Consider the following 26367-nt stretch of genomic DNA (forward strand, 5'->3'; position numbering starts at 1 on the left):
AACACAAAGACAGAGGACACACACAAACTCAGCACGCTAAAAGCACAACAGATGAAACAACATACAGCACAAACATCACAGGACATAAAGGCACACGATTCTCAGACACCACGGTTAGCCATATACACACCACACACACAATGAGGTACACGACACGAGCAAAACCACATACAGATAACACGTGTCCCCTCACACACTTAATCAATCACACACACAGCCTCTCAAACACAGCCAAACACGTATCAGAATCACATATGCATCACACACAGAAAACATACAAAACCACATGAAAGCAAACAACCAAGAATAAAGGCCGATAGCACACTTTTCTAACACTGAACACCCCACTCACAACCGCACGCAGACACCCCACACGCATGTATACACGGGCACCTTTACGCAATGCGCGCACAAACACACACACACACACAACATAAAGTAAAAACACAACAGTCACAGGGCGCACACCAGACACAACAGAGCACATGTTTCTCCTAAAACACACAAGTCACATTTGCAAGAGTACATGCACCACGCACCGTGAGGAACACCAAACACAACCACACACAGGTGACATATCTCACTTCGCAAACATAACAAGCACCCTCACATCACAACTCAAACACAACCATACGCAAATCACAATCACATACGGAAAACACACACAAAACAAATCCCTAGGCAAAACACACACAACCCACAAAGAAGACAAAGAGCGCACATTGCATACACTACACTCTGCAAGCACAACCACGCACAGACACAAAACACGTACATCCTCACGCAGGAGCACAACGCAGAGCACACACACAACACAGAAACACGCGAAACAAGGGTCCCAAGACACAGACCACACACCTCAAGGCACATAACTGCTCACAAAACACACACGGAAAACACTGCACAGACTACGTACTGCACACACCATGAGACATACTGAACAAGCGAAACCGCACAGTCAACACTTCTGATATCACGTGCATAACTCAAACAGCCAAACACACACACACAACCTCTCTAACACAACCACACACAAATCACAAACTCCACACATAAGACGGACACAACACATACTAATAATCCACAGACTACTCCCCTATGACGCACTACACACAACACACACAGCCACAAGCAGGCAGTATAGAGCACACACAGGTGCACGCAGACAGCTCGAAAAATCACACCCAAAATACACACTCACAGAACACATCAGACGCAACGCAAAACTTACATCACACAGAATGCTCAAAATACAGAGACCACCCAACATCTATCCTGTATGTAACACACAGAAAGCATATAGACAGCGCTCACACAACCCAGAACACAGTACACAACAGAAAGCAGAAAGACCAGACGCAGTACACATGAAACACGACGACGGAAGGCAGACAACAGAAACACAACACACACACAAACACCAACGGATAACTCATAAAAAATGACAAGATATACAACACACAAAGAACCACTCAGTGCACAGAACACACAGCTCACGACCACACCCATGACACATTGCACGCCACACAGAGAAAGTATGCAGAACAATGTACTCAACAAGCAGCAAAGAACCCATAACACACATTGTACATTCACAACACACACCACATATACAAGCACCAGTAGAACACTCATAAAAAATGACAAAATGTACAACACACAAGGAACCGCTCAATGCACACAACTCACAACCACGCACGTCACACATTGCACGCCACACGGAGAAAATTACACAGAGCAGTGAACTCGACACGCAGTAAAGATCCCACACCACACGTAGTACCTACTCTACACACACAACATGGACAACACACACAAAATAAACAAGGCCCACAGATCACAGTCAACACAAGCCCAAACACACAAGAACACACAGCACACACAGCACAGCCAAACGGAATACACACAGAATCACAACACAAACACCACAAATCATTCACTACCGCATATCAACCACAAATACAGCACACTACACGAAAGAATTCCAGAAAGCACAACACGCACGGATCAAACACGCACAATACACAGTAATAAACACATAACACACAACGCACACAGCAAGACATAAAAAAAAGAAGCAGAAACGACACACAGCACACACAACACAACACACACAAAATGTGCATCACAACAGCGCAGACAACACTCACTACATACAACACTCGCAGAACATACAACACACCGGCCACACACAACACACATGGAGAGCACCAACACAACACATACAACGCACACGAAAAACACCCACAACACGCCAAAGAGTTTACATACAACCTCTCAACACACAAACATCGCCTCACCCTAAACAACAAACCCCACACACACCGAGCACATGACTGCACACAATACCCATGAACCACGGTTCTCAGAGTAAACACAACACACACAGTGAGGGACACTGACCAAGCATGACCACACACAGTACACACATCACAAATTACACTCAATACTCAAACAGCGAACCCCACACACCACCTGTCAAACACAAACCCACGGTAATCACAACCACATGCAGAACCCGCACCACACACAACACATGCGAAATGACATGGAAGAAATACACAAACCACAAAAGAACACCGAATTTATGAAACACATTTCACAGACTGCACACACCACACAAAACACACATAAAACATACAGCACACAGGGCCTCACAGAACGCACAATGCGAAGCACACAACCTACATACAAAGCACGTCAGACAGAGCACACAATTAATATCCCACTCAACACGTAAAGCACACAGAGGACACAACACAAAGCACAATATGCCAAACAGATTAGGATACACCCAACACACATGCAACTGAGAGCACAATACGTTGCACATCACGGAACACACGTGCGGTCCCATCACACACTAAACATGAAACAGAAAACCATTCACAGACCACATAACATTCCCGACCGTGAACACAACATGCTACAAAAAAGTCACCAAACGTACGACACACAAAGACACACTCCAAGCACGCAACACCCAGCGCAGGACCGCCCACAGACACACCAGTCTCACGGCCCTCCACAGAGCAATACACACAGAACATACCCTACAAACAACAAAGTACCCAAACTGCACACCTCACAATCGCAACAGTCACAACACAGAAAGAACACAACACACGGGAAACACACGCTCAGACACATAAACACTGCCATGCACATTAAGCCAGCAGACCACAGACATCAGAGCTAAAAACACACCATAACGCAGTATGCAAAACGCAACACAACACAGAATACACACCCAATCACACAACAAACACCACAACCCATGCCCTACAGTATAAACAAAAGACGAACGACGCACTTCACACATGACACAAAACCCACAAACACAAAGGACCACACAGAAAGACGCACAACGCAAACATCGCACACAACACACACATTAAAAGAAACACATCAACACATTGCCGCAACACACAAAATAATACACAAATTACAGAGCAATACATCACACAACACACAAACATCACACACAATTTATACATCACACCTCATAACACACACAACAACCTGCAGTAACAACACAACACACAGACCGATGCAACCACTACATACCATACGTAAAGCCACACGCTCAAGGAATAACCACAATAAACTTAAGTAAACTCCCACAAACACAAAGACAGAGGACACACACAAACTCAGCACGCTAAAAGCACAACAGATGAAACAACATACAGCACAAACATCACAGGACATAAAGGCACACGATTCTCAGACACCACGGTTAGCCATATACACACCACACACACAATGAGGTACACGACACGAGCAAAACCACATACAGATAACACGTGTCCCCTCACACACTTAATCAATCACACACACAGCCTCTCAAACACAGCCAAACACGTATCAGAATCACATATGCATCACACACAGAAAACATACAAAACCACATGAAAGCAAACAACCAAGAATAAAGGCCGATAGCACACTTTTCTAACACTGAACACCCCACTCACAACCGCACGCAGACACCCCACACGCATGTATACACGGGCACCTTTACGCAATGCGCGCACAAACACACACACACACACAACATAAAGTAAAAACACAACAGTCACAGGGCGCACACCAGACACAACAGAGCACATGTTTCTCCTAAAACACACAAGTCACATTTGCAAGAGTACATGCACCACGCACCGTGAGGAACACCAAACACAACCACACACAGGTGACATATCTCACTTCGCAAACATAACAAGCACCCTCACATCACAACTCAAACACAACCATACGCAAATCACAATCACATACGGAAAACACACACAAAACAAATCCCTAGGCAAAACACACACAACCCACAAAGAAGACAAAGAGCGCACATTGCATACACTACACTCTGCAAGCACAACCACGCACAGACACAAAACACGTACATCCTCACGCAGGAGCACAACGCAGAGCACACACACAACACAGAAACACGCGAAACAAGGGTCCCAAGACACAGACCACACACCTCAAGGCACATAACTGCTCACAAAACACACACGGAAAACACTGCACAGACTACGTACTGCACACACCATGAGACATACTGAACAAGCGAAACCGCACAGTCAACACTTCTGATATCACGTGCATAACTCAAACAGCCAAACACACACACACAACCTCTCTAACACAACCACACACAAATCACAAACTCCACACATAAGACGGACACAACACATACTAATAATCCACAGACTACTCCCCTATGACGCACTACACACAACACACACAGCCACAAGCAGGCAGTATAGAGCACACACAGGTGCACGCAGACAGCTCGAAAAATCACACCCAAAATACACACTCACAGAACACATCAGACGCAACGCAAAACTTACATCACACAGAATGCTCAAAATACAGAGACCACCCAACATCTATCCTGTATGTAACACACAGAAAGCATATAGACAGCGCTCACACAACCCAGAACACAGTACACAACAGAAAGCAGAAAGACCAGACGCAGTACACATGAAACACGACGACGGAAGGCAGACAACAGAAACACAACACACACACAAACACCAACGGATAACTCATAAAAAATGACAAGATATACAACACACAAAGAACCACTCAGTGCACAGAACACACAGCTCACGACCACACCCATGACACATTGCACGCCACACAGAGAAAGTATGCAGAACAATGTACTCAACAAGCAGCAAAGAACCCATAACACACATTGTACATTCACAACACACACCACATATACAAGCACCAGTAGAACACTCATAAAAAATGACAAAATGTACAACACACAAGGAACCGCTCAATGCACACAACTCACAACCACGCACGTCACACATTGCACGCCACACGGAGAAAATTACACAGAGCAGTGAACTCGACACGCAGTAAAGATCCCACACCACACGTAGTACCTACTCTACACACACAACATGGACAACACACACAAAATAAACAAGGCCCACAGATCACAGTCAACACAAGCCCAAACACACAAGAACACACAGCACACACAGCACAGCCAAACGGAATACACACAGAATCACAACACAAACACCACAAATCATTCACTACCGCATATCAACCACAAATACAGCACACTACACGAAAGAATTCCAGAAAGCACAACACGCACGGATCAAACACGCACAATACACAGTAATAAACACATAACACACAACGCACACAGCAAGACATAAAAAAAAGAAGCAGAAACGACACACAGCACACACAACACAACACACACAAAATGTGCATCACAACAGCGCAGACAACACTCACTACATACAACACTCGCAGAACATACAACACACCGGCCACACACAACACACATGGAGAGCACCAACACAACACATACAACGCACACGAAAAACACCCACAACACGCCAAAGAGTTTACATACAACCTCTCAACACACAAACATCGCCTCACCCTAAACAACAAACCCCACACACACCGAGCACATGACTGCACACAATACCCATGAACCACGGTTCTCAGAGTAAACACAACACACACAGTGAGGGACACTGACCAAGCATGACCACACACAGTACACACATCACAAATTACACTCAATACTCAAACAGCGAACCCCACACACCACCTGTCAAACACAAACCCACGGTAATCACAACCACATGCAGAACCCGCACCACACACAACACATGCGAAATGACATGGAAGAAATACACAAACCACAAAAGAACACCGAATTTATGAAACACATTTCACAGACTGCACACACCACACAAAACACACATAAAACATACAGCACACAGGGCCTCACAGAACGCACAATGCGAAGCACACAACCTACATACAAAGCACGTCAGACAGAGCACACAATTAATATCCCACTCAACACGTAAAGCACACAGAGGACACAACACAAAGCACAATATGCCAAACAGATTAGGATACACCCAACACACATGCAACTGAGAGCACAATACGTTGCACATCACGGAACACACGTGCGGTCCCATCACACACTAAACATGAAACAGAAAACCATTCACAGACCACATAACATTCCCGACCGTGAACACAACATGCTACAAAAAAGTCACCAAACGTACGACACACAAAGACACACTCCAAGCACGCAACACCCAGCGCAGGACCGCCCACAGACACACCAGTCTCACGGCCCTCCACAGAGCAATACACACAGAACATACCCTACAAACAACAAAGTACCCAAACTGCACACCTCACAATCGCAACAGTCACAACACAGAAAGAACACAACACACGGGAAACACACGCTCAGACACATAAACACTGCCATGCACATTAAGCCAGCAGACCACAGACATCAGAGCTAAAAACACACCATAACGCAGTATGCAAAACGCAACACAACACAGAATACACACCCAATCACACAACAAACACCACAACCCATGCCCTACAGTATAAACAAAAGACGAACGACGCACTTCACACATGACACAAAACCCACAAACACAAAGGACCACACAGAAAGACGCACAACGCAAACATCGCACACAACACACACATTAAAAGAAACACATCAACACATTGCCGCAACACACAAAATAATACACAAATTACAGAGCAATACATCACACAACACACAAACATCACACACAATTTATACATCACACCTCATAACACACACAACAACCTGCAGTAACAACACAACACACAGACCGATGCAACCACTACATACCATACGTAAAGCCACACGCTCAAGGAATAACCACAATAAACTTAAGTAAACTCCCACAAACACAAAGACAGAGGACACACACAAACTCAGCACGCTAAAAGCACAACAGATGAAACAACATACAGCACAAACATCACAGGACATAAAGGCACACGATTCTCAGACACCACGGTTAGCCATATACACACCACACACACAATGAGGTACACGACACGAGCAAAACCACATACAGATAACACGTGTCCCCTCACACACTTAATCAATCACACACACAGCCTCTCAAACACAGCCAAACACGTATCAGAATCACATATGCATCACACACAGAAAACATACAAAACCACATGAAAGCAAACAACCAAGAATAAAGGCCGATAGCACACTTTTCTAACACTGAACACCCCACTCACAACCGCACGCAGACACCCCACACGCATGTATACACGGGCACCTTTACGCAATGCGCGCACAAACACACACACACACACAACATAAAGTAAAATCACAACAGTCACAGGGCGCACACCAGACACAACAGAGCACATGTTTCTCCTAAAACACACAAGTCACATTTGCAAGAGTACATGCACCACGCACCGTGAGGAACACCAAACACAACCACACACAGGTGACATATCTCACTTCGCAAACATAACAAGCACCCTCACATCACAACTCAAACACAACCATACGCAAATCACAATCACATACGGAAAACACACACAAAACAAATCCCTAGGCAAAACACACACAACCCACAAAGAAGACAAAGAGCGCACATTGCATACACTACACTCTGCAAGCACAACCACGCACAGACACAAAACACGTACATCCTCACGCAGGAGCACAACGCAGAGCACACACACAACACAGAAACACGCGAAACAAGGGTCCCAAGACACAGACCACACACCTCAAGGCACATAACTGCTCACAAAACACACACGGAAAACACTGCACAGACTACGTACTGCAAACACCATGAGACATACTGAACAAGCGAAACCGCACAGTCAACACTTCTGATATCACGTGCATAACTCAAACAGCCAAACACACACACACAACCTCTCTAACACAACCACACACAAATCACAAACTCCACACATAAGACGGACACAACACATACTAATAATCCACAGACTACTCCCCTATGACGCACTACACACAACACACACAGCCACAAGCAGGCAGTATAGAGCACACACAGGTGCACGCAGACAGCTCGAAAAATCACACCCAAAATACACACTCACAGAACACATCAGACGCAACGCAAAACTTACATCACACAGAATGCTCAAAATACAGAGACCACCCAACATCTATCCTGTATGTAACACACAGAAAGCATATAGACAGCGCTCACACAACCCAGAACACAGTACACAACAGAAAGCAGAAAGACCAGACGCAGTACACATGAAACACGACGACGGAAGGCAGACAACAGAAACACAACACACACACAAACACCAACGGATAACTCATAAAAAATGACAAGATATACAACACACAAAGAACCACTCAGTGCACAGAACACACAGCTCACGACCACACCCATGACACATTGCACGCCACACAGAGAAAGTATGCAGAACAATGTACTCAACAAGCAGCAAAGAACCCATAACACACATTGTACATTCACAACACACACCACATATACAAGCACCAGTAGAACACTCATAAAAAATGACAAAATGTACAACACACAAGGAACCGCTCAATGCACACAACTCACAACCACGCACGTCACACATTGCACGCCACACGGAGAAAATTACACAGAGCCGTGAACTCGACACGCAGTAAAGATCCCACACCACACGTAGTACCTACTCTACACACACAACATGGACAACACACACAAAATTAACAAGGCCCACAGATCACAGTCAACACAAGCCCAAACACACAAGAACACACAGCACACACAGCACAGCCAAACGGAATACACACAGAATCACAACACAAACACCACAAATCATTCACTACCGCATATCAACCACAAATACAGCACACTACACGAAAGAATTCCAGAAAGCACAACACGCACGGATCAAACACGCACAATACACAGTAATAAACACATAACACACAACGCACACAGCAAGACATAAAAAAAAGAAGCAGAAACGACACACAGCACACACAACACAACACACACAAAATGTGCATCACAACAGCGCAGACAACACTCACTACATACAACACTCGCAGAACATACAACACACCGGCCACACACAACACACATGGAGAGCACCAACACAACACATACAACGCACACGAAAAACACCCACAACACGCCAAAGAGTTTACATACAACCTCTCAACACACAAACATCGCCTCACCCTAAACAACAAACCCCACACACACCGAGCACATGACTGCACACAATACCCATGAACCACGGTTCTCAGAGTAAACACAACACACACAGTGAGGGACACTGACCAAGCATGACCACACACAGTACACACATCACAAATTACACTCAATACTCAAACAGCGAACCCCACGCACCACCTGTCAAACACAAACCCACGGTAATCACAACCACATGCAGAACCCGCACCACACACAACACATGCGAAATGACATGGAAGAAATACACAAACCACAAAAGAACACCGAATTTATGAAACACATTTCACAGACTGCACACACCACACAAAACACACATAAAACATACAGCACACAGGGCCTCACAGAACGCACAATGCGAAGCACACAACCTACATACAAAGCACGTCAGACAGAGCACACAATTAATATCCCACTCAACACGTAAAGCACACAGAGGACACAACACAAAGCACAATATGCCAAACAGATTAGGATACACCCAACACACATGCAACTGAGAGCACAATACGTTGCACATCACGGAACACACGTGCGGTCCCATCACACACTAAACATGAAACAGAAAACCATTCACAGACCACATAACATTCCCGACCGTGAACACAACATGCTACAAAAAAGTCACCAAACGTACGACACACAAAGACACACTCCAAGCACGCAACACCCAGCGCAGGACCGCCCACAGACACACCAGTCTCACGGCCCTCCACAGAGCAATACACACAGAACATACCCTACAAACAACAAAGTACCCAAACTGCACACCTCACAATCGCAACAGTCACAACACAGAAAGAACACAACACACGGGAAACACACGCTCAGACACATAAACACTGCCATGCACATTAAGCCAGCAGACCACAGACATCAGAGCTAAAAACACACCATAACGCAGTATGCAAAACGCAACACAACACAGAATACACACCCAATCACACAACAAACACCACAACCCATGCCCTACAGTATAAACAAAAGACGAACGACGCACTTCACACATGACACAAAACCCACAAACACAAAGGACCACACAGAAAGACGCACAACGCAAACATCGCACACAACACACACATTAAAAGAAACACATCAACACATTGCCGCAACACACAAAATAATACACAAATTACAGAGCAATACATCACACAACACACAAACATCACACACAATTTATACATCACACCTCATAACACACACAACAACCTGCAGTAACAACACAACACACAGACCGATGCAACCACTACATACCATACGTAAAGCCACACGCTCAAGGAATAACCACAATAAACTTAAGTAAACTCCCACAAACACAAAGACAGAGGACACACACAAACTCAGCACGCTAAAAGCACAACAGATGAAACAACATACAGCACAAACATCACAGGACATAAAGGCACACGATTCTCAGACACCACGGTTAGCCATATACACACCACACACACAATGAGGTACACGACACGAGCAAAACCACATACAGATAACACGTGTCCCCTCACACACTTAATCAATCACACACACAGCCTCTCAAACACAGCCAAACACGTATCAGAATCACATATGCATCACACACAGAAAACATACAAAACCACATGAAAGCAAACAACCAAGAATAAAGGCCGATAGCACACTTTTCTAACACTGAACACCCCACTCACAACCGCACGCAGACACCCCACACGCATGTATACACGGGCACCTTTACGCAATGCGCGCACAAACACACACACACACACAACATAAAGTAAAAACACAACAGTCACAGGGCGCACACCAGACACAACAGAGCACATGTTTCTCCTAAAACACACAAGTCACATTTGCAAGAGTACATGCACCACGCACCGTGAGGAACACCAAACACAACCACACACAGGTGACATATCTCACTTCGCAAACATAACAAGCACCCTCACATCACAACTCAAACACAACCATACGCAAATCACAATCACATACGGAAAACACACACAAAACAAATCCCTAGGCAAAACACACACAACCCACAAAGAAGACAAAGAGCGCACATTGCATACACTACACTCTGCAAGCACAACCACGCACAGACACAAAACACGTACATCCTCACGCAGGAGCACAACGCAGAGCACACACACAACACAGAAACACGCGAAACAAGGGTCCCAAGACACAGACCACACACCTCAAGGCACATAACTGCTCACAAAACACACACGGAAAACACTGCACAGACTACGTACTGCACACACCATGAGACATACTGAACAAGCGAAACCGCACAGTCAACACTTCTGATATCACGTGCATAACTCAAACAGCCAAACACACACACACAACCTCTCTAACACAACCACACACAAATCACAAACTCCACACATAAGACGGACACAACACATACTAATAATCCACAGACTACTCCCCTATGACGCACTACACACAACACACACAGCCACAAGCAGGCAGTATAGAGCACACACAGGTGCACGCAGACAGCTCGAAAAATCACACCCAAAATACACACTCACAGAACACATCAGACGCAACGCAAAACTTACATCACACAGAATGCTCAAAATACAGAGACCACCCAACATCTATCCTGTATGTAACACACAGAAAGCATATAGACAGCGCTCACACAACCCAGAACACAGTACACAACAGAAAGCAGAAAGACCAGACGCAGTACACATGAAACACGACGACGGAAGGCAGACAACAGAAACACAACACACACACAAACACCAACGGATAACTCATAAAAAATGACAAGATATACAACACACAAAGAACCACTCAGTGCACAGAACACACAGCTCATGACCACACCCATGACACATTGCACGCCACACAGAGAAAGTATGCAGAACAATGTACTCAACAAGCAGCAAAGAACCCATAACACACATTGTACATTCACAACACACACCACATATACAAGCACCAGTAGAACACTCATAAAAAATGACAAAATGTACAACACACAAGGAACCGCTCAATGCACACAACTCACAACCACGCACGTCACACATTGCACGCCACACGGAGAAAATTACACAGAGCAGTGAACTCGACACGCAGTAAAGATCCCACACCACACGTAGTACCTACTCTACACACACAACATGGACAACACACACAAAATAAACAAGGCCCACAGATCACAGTCAACACAAGCCCAAACACACAAGAACACACAGCACACACAGCACAGCCAAACGGAATACACACAGAATCACAACACAAACACCACAAATCATTCACTACCGCATATCAACCACAAATACAGCACACTACACGAAAGAATTCCAGAAAGCACAACACGCACGGATCAAACACGCACAATACACAGTAATAAACACATAACACACAACGCACACAGCAAGACATAAAAAAAAGAAGCAGAAACGACACACAGCACACACAACACAACACACACAAAATGTGCATCACAACAGCGCAGACAACACTCACTACATACAACACTCGCAGAACATACAACACACCGGCCACACACAACACACATGGAGAGCACCAACACAACACATACAACGCACACGAAAAACACCCACAACACGCCAAAGAGTTTACATACAACCTCTCAACACACAAACATCGCCTCACCCTAAACAACAAACCCCACACACACCGAGCACATGACTGCACACAATACCCATGAACCACGGTTCTCAGAGTAAACACAACACACACAGTGAGGGACACTGACCAAGCATGACCACACACAGTACACACATCACAAATTACACTCAATACTCAAACAGCGAACCCCACACACCACCTGTCAAACACAAACCCACGGTAATCACAACCACATGCAGAACCCGCACCACACACAACACATGCGAAATGACATGGAAGAAATACACAAACCACAAAAGAACACCGAATTTATGAAACACATTTCACAGACTGCACACACCACACAAAACACACATAAAACATACAGCACACAGGGCCTCACAGAACGCACAATGCGAAGCACACAACCTACATACAAAGCACGTCAGACAGAGCACACAATTAATATCCCACTCAACACGTAAAGCACACAGAGGACACAACACAAAGCACAATATGCCAAACAGATTAGGATACACCCAACACACATGCAACTGAGAGCACAATACGTTGCACATCACGGAACACACGTGCGGTCCCATCACACACTAAACATGAAACAGAAAACCATTCACAGACCACATAACATTCCCGACCGTGAACACAACATGCTACAAAAAAGTCACCAAACGTACGACACACAAAGACACACTCCAAGCACGCAACACCCAGCGCAGGACCGCCCACAGACACACCAGTCTCACGGCCCTCCACAGAGCAATACACACAGAACATACCCTACAAACAACAAAGTACCCAAACTGCACACCTCACAATCGCAACAGTCACAACACAGAAAGAACACAACACACGGGAAACACACGCTCAGACACATAAACACTGCCATGCACATTAAGCCAGCAGACCACAGACATCAGAGCTAAAAACACACCATAACGCAGTATGCAAAACGCAACACAACACAGAATACACACCCAATCACACAACAAACACCACAACCCATGCCCTACAGTATAAACAAAAGACGAACGACGCACTTCACACATGACACAAAACCCACAAACACAAAGGACCACACAGAAAGACGCACAACGCAAACATCGCACACAACACACACATTAAAAGAAACACATCAACACATTGCCGCAACACACAAAATAATACACAAATTACAGAGCAATACATCACACAACACACAAACATCACACACAATTTATACATCACACCTCATAACACACACAACAACCTGCAGTAACAACACAACACACAGACCGATGCAACCACTACATACCATACGTAAAGCCACACGCTCAAGGAATAACCACAATAAACTTAAGTAAACTCCCACAAACACAAAGACAGAGGACACACACAAACTCAGCACGCTAAAAGCACAACAGATGAAACAACATACAGCACAAACATCACAGGACATAAAGGCACACGATTCTCAGACACCACGGTTAGCCATATACACACCACACACACAATGAGGTACACGACACGAGCAAAACCACATACAGATAACACGTGTCCCCTCACACACTTAATCAATCACACACACAGCCTCTCAAACACAGCCAAACACGTATCAGAATCACATATGCATCACACACAGAAAACATACAAAACCACATGAAAGCAAACAACCAAGAATAAAGGCCGATAGCACACTTTTCTAACACTGAACACCCCACTCACAACCGCACGCAGACACCCCACACGCATGTATACACGGGCACCTTTACGCAATGCGCGCACAAACACACACACACACACAACATAAAGTAAAAACACAACAGTCACAGGGCGCACACCAGACACAACAGAGCACATGTTTCTCCTAAAACACACAAGTCACATTTGCAAGAGTACATGCACCACGCACCGTGAGGAACACCAAACACAACCACACACAGGTGACATATCTCACTTCGCAAACATAACAAGCACCCTCACATCACAACTCAAACACAACCATACGCAAATCACAATCACATACGGAAAACACACACAAAACAAATCCCTAGGCAAAACACACACAACCCACAAAGAAGACAAAGAGCGCACATTGCATACACTACACTCTGCAAGCACAACCACGCACAGACACAAAACACGTACATCCTCACGCAGGAGCACAACGCAGAGCACACACACAACACAGAAACACGCGAAACAAGGGTCCCAAGACACAGACCACACACCTCAAGGCACATAACTGCTCACAAAACACACACGGAAAACACTGCACAGACTACGTACTGCACACACCATGAGACATACTGAACAAGCGAAACCGCACAGTCAACACTTCTGATATCACGTGCATAACTCAAACAGCCAAACACACACACACAACCTCTCTAACACAACCACACACAAATCACAAACTCCACACATAAGACGGACACAACACATACTAATAATCCACAGACTACTCCCCTATGACGCACTACACACAACACACAGCCACAAGCAGGCAGTATAGAGCACACACAGGTGCACGCAGACAGCTCGAAAAATCACACCCAAAATACACACTCACAGAACACATCAGACGCAACGCAAAACTTACATCACACAGAATGCTCAAAATACAGAGACCACCCAACATCTATCCTGTATGTAACACACAGAAAGCATATAGACAGCGCTCACACAACCCAGAACACAGTACACAACAGAAAGCAGAAAGACCAGACGCAGTACACATGAAACACGACGACGGAAGGCAGACAACAGAAACACAACACACACACAAACACCAACGGATAACTCATAAAAAATGACAAGATATACAACACACAAAGAACCACTCAGTGCACAGAACACACAGCTCACGACCACACCCATGACACATTGCACGCCACACAGAGAAAGTATGCAGAACAATGTACTCAACAAGCAGCAAAGAACCCATAACACACATTGTACATTCACAACACACACCACATATACAAGCACCAGTAGAACACTCATAAAAAATGACAAAATGTACAACACACAAGGAACCGCTCAATGCACACAACTCACAACCACGCACGTCACACATTGCACGCCACACGGAGAAAATTACACAGAGCAGTGAACTCGACACGCAGTAAAGATCCCACACCACACGTAGTACCTACTCTACACACACAACATGGACAACACACACAAAATAAACAAGGCCCACAGATCACAGTCAACACAAGCCCAAACACACAAGAACACACAGCACACACAGCACAGCCAAACGGAATACACACAGAATCACAACACAAACACCACAAATCATTCACTACCGCATATCAACCACAAATACAGCACACTACACGAAAGAATTCCAGAAAGCACAACACGCATGGATCAAACACGCACAATACACAGTAATAAACACATAACACACAACGCACACAGCAAGACATAAAAAAAAGAAGCAGAAACGACACACAGCACACACAACACAACACACACAAAATGTGCATCACAACAGCGCAGACAACACTCACTACATACAACACTCGCAGAACATACAACACACCGGCCACACACAACACACATGGAGAGCACCAACACAACACATACAACGCACACGAAAAACACCCACAACACGCCAAAGAGTTTACATACAACCTCTCAACACACAAACATCGCCTCACCCTAAACAACAAACCCCACACACACCGAGCACATGACTGCACACAATACCCATGAACCACGGTTCTCAGAGTAAACACAACACACACAGTGAGGGACACTGACCAAGCATGACCACACACAGTACACACATCACAAATTACACTCAATACTCAAACAGCGAACCCCACACACCACCTGTCAAACACAAACCCACGGTAATCACAACCACATGCAGAACCCGCACCACACACAACACATGCGAAATGACATGGAAGAAATACACAAACCACAAAAGAACACCGAATTTATGAAACACATTTCACAGACTGCACACACCACACAAAACACACATAAAACATACAGCACACAGGGCCTCACAGAACGCACAATGCGAAGCACACAACCTACATACAAAGCACGTCAGACAGAGCACACAATTAATATCCCACTCAACACGTAAAGCACACAGAGGACACAACACAAAGCACAATATGCCAAACAGATTAGGATACACCCAACACACATGCAACTGAGAGCACAATACGTTGCACATCACGGAACACACGTGCGGTCCCATCACACACTAAACATGAAACAGAAAACCATTCACAGACCACATAACATTCCCGACCGTGAACACAACATGCTACAAAAAAGTCACCAAACGTACGACACACAAAGACACACTCCAAGCACGCAACACCCAGCGCAGGACCGCCCACAGACACACCAGTCTCACGGCCCTCCACAGAGCAATACACACAGAACATACCCTACAAACAACAAAGTACCCAAACTGCACACCTCACAATCGCAACAGTCACAACACAGAAAGAACACAACACACGGGAAACACACGCTCAGACACATAAACACTGCCATGCACATTAAGCCAGCAGACCACAGACATCAGAGCTAAAAACACACCATAACGCAGTATGCAAAACGCAACACAACACAGAATACACACCCAATCACACAACAAACACCACAACCCATGCCCTACAGTATAAACAAAAGACGAACGACGCACTTCACACATGACACAAAACCCACAAACACAAAGGACCACACAGAAAGACGCACAACGCAAACATCGCACACAACACACACATTAAAAGAAACACATCAACACATTGCCGCAACACACAAAATAATACACAAATTACAGAGCAATACATCACACAACACACAAACATCACACACAATTTATACATCACACCTCATAACACACACAACAACCTGCAGTAACAACACAACACACAGACCGATGCAACCACTACATACCATACGTAAAGCCACACGCTCAAGGAATAACCACAATAAACTTAAGTAAACTCCCACAAACACAAAGACAGAGGACACACACAAACTCAGCACGCTAAAAGCACAACAGATGAAACAACATACAGCACAAACATCACAGGACATAAAGGCACACGATTCTCAGACACCACGGTTAGCCATATACACACCACACACACAATGAGGTACACGACACGAGCAAAACCACATACAGATAACACGTGTCCCCTCACACACTTAATCAATCACACACACAGCCTCTCAAACACAGCCAAACACGTATCAGAATCACATATGCATCACACACAGAAAACATACAAAACCACATGAAAGCAAACAACCAAGAATAAAGGCCGATAGCACACTTTTCTAACACTGAACACCCCACTCACAACCGCACGCAGACACCCCACACGCATGTATACACGGGCACCTTTACGCAATGCGCGCACAAACACACACACACACACAACATAAAGTAAAAACACAACAGTCACAGGGCGCACACCAGACACAACAGAGCACATGTTTCTCCTAAAACACACAAGTCACATTTGCAAGAGTACATGCACCACGCACCGTGAGGAACACCAAACACAACCACACACAGGTGACATATCTCACTTCGCAAACATAACAAGCACCCTCACATCACAACTCAAACACAACCATACGCAAATCACAATCACATACGGAAAACACACACAAAACAAATCCCTAGGCAAAACACACACAACCCACAAAGAAGACAAAGAGCGCACATTGCATACACTACACTCTGCAAGCACAACCACGCACAGACACAAAACACGTACATCCTCACGCAGGAGCACAACGCAGAGCACACACACAACACAGAAACACGCGAAACAAGGGTCCCAAGACACAGACCACACACCTCAAGGCACATAACTGCTCACAAAACACACACGGAAAACACTGCACAGACTACGTACTGCACACACCATGAGACATACTGAACAAGCGAAACCGCACAGTCAACACTTCTGATATCACGTGCATAACTCAAACAGCCAAACACACACACACAACCTCTCTAACACAACCACACACAAATCACAAACTCCACACATAAGACGGACACAACACATACTAATAATCCACAGACTACTCCCCTATGACGCACTACACACAACACACACAGCCACAAGCAGGCAGTATAGAGCACACACAGGTGCACGCAGACAGCTCGAAAAATCACACCCAAAATACACACTCACAGAACACATCAGACGCAACGCAAAACTTACATCACACAGAATGCTCAAAATACAGAGACCACCCAACATCTATCCTGTATGTAACACACAGAAAGCATATAGACAGCGCTCACACAACCCAGAACACAGTACACAACAGAAAGCAGAAAGACCAGACGCAGTACACATGAAACACGACGACGGAAGGCAGACAACAGAAACACAACACACACACAAACACCAACGGATAACTCATAAAAAATGACAAGATATACAACACACAAAGAACCACTCAGTGCACAGAACACACAGCTCACGACCACACCCATGACACATTGCACGCCACACAGAGAAAGTATGCAGAACAATGTACTCAACAAGCAGCAAAGAACCCATAACACACATTGTACATTCACAACACACACCACATATACAAGCACCAGTAGAACACTCATAAAAAATGACAAAATGTACAACACACAAGGAACCGCTCAATGCACACAACTCACAACCACGCACGTCACACATTGCACGCCACACGGAGAAAATTACACAGAGCAGTGAACTCGACACGCAGTAAAGATCCCACACCACACGTAGTACCTACTCTACACACACAACATGGACAACACACACAAAATAAACAAGGCCCACATATCACAGTCAACACAAGCCCAAACACACAAGAACACACAGCACACACAGCACAGCCAAACGGAATACACACAGAATCACAACACAAACACCACAAATCATTCACTACCGCATATCAACCACAAATACAGCACACTACACGAAAGAATTCCAGAAAGCACAACACGCACGGATCAAACACGCACAATACACAGTAATAAACACATAACACACAACGCACACAGCAAGACATAAAAAAAAGAAGCAGAAACGACACACAGCACACACAACACAACACACACAAAATGTGCATCACAACAGCGCAGACAACACTCACTACATACAACACTCGCAGAACATACAACACACCGGCCACACACAACACACATGGAGAGCACCAACACAACACATACAACGCACACGAAAAACACCCACAACACGCCAAAGAGTTTACATACAACCTCTCAACACACAAACATCGCCTCACCCTAAACAACAAACCCCACACACACCGAGCACATGACTGCACACAATACCCATGAACCACGGTTCTCAGAGTAAACACAACACACACAGTGAGGGACACTGACCAAGCATGACCACACACAGTACACACATCACAAATTACACTCAATACTCAAACAGCGAACCCCACACACCACCTGTCAAACACAAACCCACGGTAATCACAACCACATGCAGAACCCGCACCACACACAACACATGCGAAATGACATGGAAGAAATACACAAACCACAAAAGAACACCGAATTTATGAAACACATTTCACAGACTGCACACACCACACAAAACACACATAAAACATACAGCACACAGGGCCTCACAGAACGCACAATGCGAAGCACACAACCTACATACAAAGCACGTCAGACAGAGCACACAATTAATATCCCACTCAACACGTAAAGCACACAGAGGACACAACACAAAGCACAATATGCCAAACAGATTAGGATACACCCAACACACATGCAACTGAGAGCACAATACGTTGCACATCACGGAACACACGTGCGGTCCCATCACACACTAAACATGAAACAGAAAACCATTCACAGACCACATAACATTCCCGACCGTGAACACAACATGCTACAAAAAAGTCACCAAACGTACGACACACAAAGACACACTCCAAGCACGCAACACCCAGCGCAGGACCGCCCACAGACACACCAGTCTCACGGCCCTCCACAGAGCAATACACACAGAACATACCCTACAAACAACAAAGTACCCAAACTGCACACCTCACAATCGCAACAGTCACAACACAGAAAGAACACAACACACGGGAAACACACGCTCAGACACATAAACACTGCCATGCACATTAAGCCAGCAGACCACAGACATCAGAGCTAAAAACACACCATAACGCAGTATGCAAAACGCAACACAACACAGAATACACACCCAATCACACAACAAACACCACAACCCATGCCCTACAGTATAAACAAAAGACGAACGACGCACTTCACACATGACACAAAACCCACAAACACAAAGGACCACACAGAAAGACGCACAACGCAAACATCGCACACAACACACACATTAAAAGAAACACATCAACACATTGCCGCAACACACAAAATAATACACAAATTACAGAGCAATACATCACACAACACACAAACATCACACACAATTTATACATCACACCTCATAACACACACAACAACCTGCAGTAACAACACAACACACAGACCGATGCAACCACTACATACCATACGTAAAGCCACACGCTCAAGGAATAACCACAATAAACTTAAGTAAACTCCCACAAACACAAAGACAGAGGACACACACAAACTCAGCACGCTAAAAGCACAACAGATGAAACAACATACAGCACAAACATCACAGGACATAAAGGCACACGATTCTCAGACACCACGGTTAGCCATATACACACCACACACACAATGAGGTACACGACACGAGCAAAACCACATACAGATAACACGTGTCCCCTCACACACTTAATCAATCACACACACAGCCTCTCAAACACAGCCAAACACGTATCAGAATCACATATGCATCACACACAGAAAACATACAAAACCACATGAAAGCAAACAACCAAGAATAAAGGCCGATAGCACACTTTTCTAACACTGAACACCCCACTCACAACCGCACGCAGACACCCCACACGCATGTATACACGGGCACCTTTACGCAATGCGCGCACAAACACACACACACACACAACATAAAGTAAAAACACAACAGTCACAGGGCGCACACCAGACACAACAGAGCACATGTTTCTCCTAAAACACACAAGTCACATTTGCAAGAGTACATGCACCACGCACCGTGAGGAACACCAAACACAACCACACACAGGTGACATATCTCACTTCGCAAACATAACAAGCACCCTCACATCACAACTCAAACACAACCATACGCAAATCACAATCACATACGGAAAACACACACAAAACAAATCCCTAGGCAAAACACACACAACCCACAAAGAAGACAAAGAGCGCACATTGCATACACTACACTCTGCAAGCACAACCACGCACAGACACAAAACACGTACATCCTCACGCAGGAGCACAACGCAGAGCACACACACAACACAGAAACACGCGAAACAAGGGTCCCAAGACACAGACCACACACCTCAAGGCACATAACTGCTCACAAAACACACACGGAAAACACTGCACAGACTACGTACTGCACACACCATGAGACATACTGAACAAGCGAAACCGCACAGTCAACACTTCTGATATCACGTGCATAACTCAAACAGCCAAACACACACACACAACCTCTCTAACACAACCACACACAAATCACAAACTCCACACATAAGACGGACACAACACATACTAATAATCCACAGACTACTCCCCTATGACGCACTACACACAACACACAGCCACAAGCAGGCAGTATAGAGCACACACAGGTGCACGCAGACAGCTCGAAAAATCACACCCAAAATACACACTCACAGAACACATCAGACGCAACGCAAAACTTACATCACACAGAATGCTCAAAATACAGAGACCACCCAACATCTATCCTGTATGTAACACACAGAAAGCATATAGACAGCGCTCACACAACCCAGAACACAGTACACAACAGAAAGCAGAAAGACCAGACGCAGTACACATGAAACACGACGACGGAAGGCAGACAACAGAAACACAACACACACACAAACACCAACGGATAACTCATAAAAAATGACAAGATATACAACACACAAAGAACCACTCAGTGCACAGAACACACAGCTCACGACCACACCCATGACACATTGCACGCCACACAGAGAAAGTATGCAGAACAATGTACTCAACAAGCAGCAAAGAACCCATAACACACATTGTACATTCACAACACACACCACATATACAAGCACCAGTAGAACACTCATAAAAAATGACAAAATGTACAACACACAAGGAACCGCTCAATGCACACAACTCACAACCACGCACGTCACACATTGCACGCCACACGGAGAAAATTACACAGAGCAGTGAACTCGACACGCAGTAAAGATCCCACACCACACGTAGTACCTACTCTACACACACAACATGGACAACACACACAAAATAAACAAGGCCCACATATCACAGTCAACACAAGCCCAAACACACAAGAACACACAGCACACACAGCACAGCCAAACGGAATACACACAGAATCACAACACAAACACCACAAATCATTCACTACCGCATATCAACCACAAATACAGCACACTACACGAAAGAATTCCAGAAAGCACAACACGCACGGATCAAACACGCACAATACACAGTAATAAACACATAACACACAACGCACACAGCAAGACATAAAAAAAAGAAGCAGAAACGACACACAGCACACACAACACAACACACACAAAATGTGCATCACAACAGCGCAGACAACACTCACTACATACAACACTCGCAGAACATACAACACACCGGCCACACACAACACACATGGAGAGCACCAACACAACACATACAACGCACACGAAAAACACCCACAACACGCCAAAGAGTTTACATACAACCTCTCAACACACAAACATCGCCTCACCCTAAACAACAAACCCCACACACACCGAGCACATGACTGCACACAATACCCATGAACCACGGTTCTCAGAGTAAACACAACACACACAGTGAGGGACACTGACCAAGCATGACCACACACAGTACACACATCACAAATTACACTCAATACTCAAACAGCGAACCCCACACACCACCTGTCAAACACAAACCCACGGTAATCACAACCACATGCAGAACCCGCACCACACACAACACATGCGAAATGACATGGAAGAAATACACAAACCACAAAAGAACACCGAATTTATGAAACACATTTCACAGACTGCACACACCACACAAAACACACATAAAACATACAGCACACAGGGCCTCACAGAACGCACAATGCGAAGCACACAACCTACATACAAAGCACGTCAGACAGAGCACACAATTAATATCCCACTCAACACGTAAAGCACACAGAGGACACAACACAAAGCACAATATGCCAAACAGATTAGGATACACCCAACACACATGCAACTGAGAGCACAATACGTTGCACATCACGGAACACACGTGCGGTCCCATCACACACTAAACATGAAACAGAAAACCATTCACAGACCACATAACATTCCCGACCGTGAACACAACATGCTACAAAAAAGTCACCAAACGTACGACACACAAAGACACACTCCAAGCACGCAACACCCAGCGCAGGACCGCCCACAGACACACCAGTCTCACGGCCCTCCACAGAGCAATACACACAGAACATACCCTACAAACAACAAAGTACCCAAACTGCACACCTCACAATCGCAACAGTCACAACACAGAAAGAACACAACACACGGGAAACACACGCTCAGACACATAAACACTGCCATGCACATTAAGCCAGCAGACCACAGACATCAGAGCTAAAAACACACCATAACGCAGTATGCAAAACGCAACACAACACAGAATACACACCCAATCACACAACAAACACCACAACCCATGCCCTACAGTATAAACAAAAGACGAACGACGCACTTCACACATGACACAAAACCCACAAACACAAAGGACCACACAGAAAGACGCACAACGCAAACATCGCACACAACACACACATTAAAAGAAACACATCAACACATTGCCGCAACACACAAAATAATACACAAATTACAGAGCAATACATCACACAACACACAAACATCACACACAATTTATACATCACACCTCATAACACACACAACAACCTGCAGTAACAACACAACACACAGACCGATGCAACCACTACATACCATACGTAAAGCCACACGCTCAAGGAATAACCACAATAAACTTAAGTAAACTCCCACAAACACAAAGACAGAGGACACACACAAACTCAGCACGCTAAAAGCACAACAGATGAAACAACATACAGCACAAACATCACAGGACATAAAGGCACACGATTCTCAGACACCACGGTTAGCCATATACACACCACACACACAATGAGGTACACGACACGAGCAAAACCACATACAGATAACACGTGTCCCCTCACACACTTAATCAATCACACACACAGCCTCTCAAACACAGCCAAACACGTATCAGAATCACATATGCATCACACACAGAAAACATACAAAACCACATGAAAGCAAACAACCAAGAATAAAGGCCGATAGCACACTTTTCTAACACTGAACACCCCACTCACAACCGCACGCAGACACCCCACACGCATGTATACACGGGCACCTTTACGCAATGCGCGCACAAACACACACACACACACAACATAAAGTAAAAACACAACAGTCACAGGGCGCACACCAGACACAACAGAGCACATGTTTCTCCTAAAACACACAAGTCACATTTGCAAGAGTACATGCACCACGCACCGTGAGGAACACCAAACACAACCACACACAGGTGACATATCTCACTTCGCAAACATAACAAGCACCCTCACATCACAACTCAAACACAACCATACGCAAATCACAATCACATACGGAAAACACACACAAAACAAATCCCTAGGCAAAACACACACAACCCACAAAGAAGACAAAGAGCGCACATTGCATACACTACACTCTGCAAGCACAACCACGCACAGACACAAAACACGTACATCCTCACGCAGGAGCACAACGCAGAGCACACACACAACACAGAAACACGCGAAACAAGGGTCCCAAGACACAGACCACACACCTCAAGGCACATAACTGCTCACAAAACACACACGGAAAACACTGCACAGACTACGTACTGCACACACCATGAGACATACTGAACAAGCGAAACCGCACAGTCAACACTTCTGATATCACGTGCATAACTCAAACAGCC

This window comes from Manis pentadactyla, chromosome 4, assembly GCF_030020395.1.
Source record: "Manis pentadactyla isolate mManPen7 chromosome 4, mManPen7.hap1, whole genome shotgun sequence".
In the NCBI taxonomy this organism is placed as follows: domain Eukaryota; kingdom Metazoa; phylum Chordata; class Mammalia; order Pholidota; family Manidae; genus Manis; species Manis pentadactyla.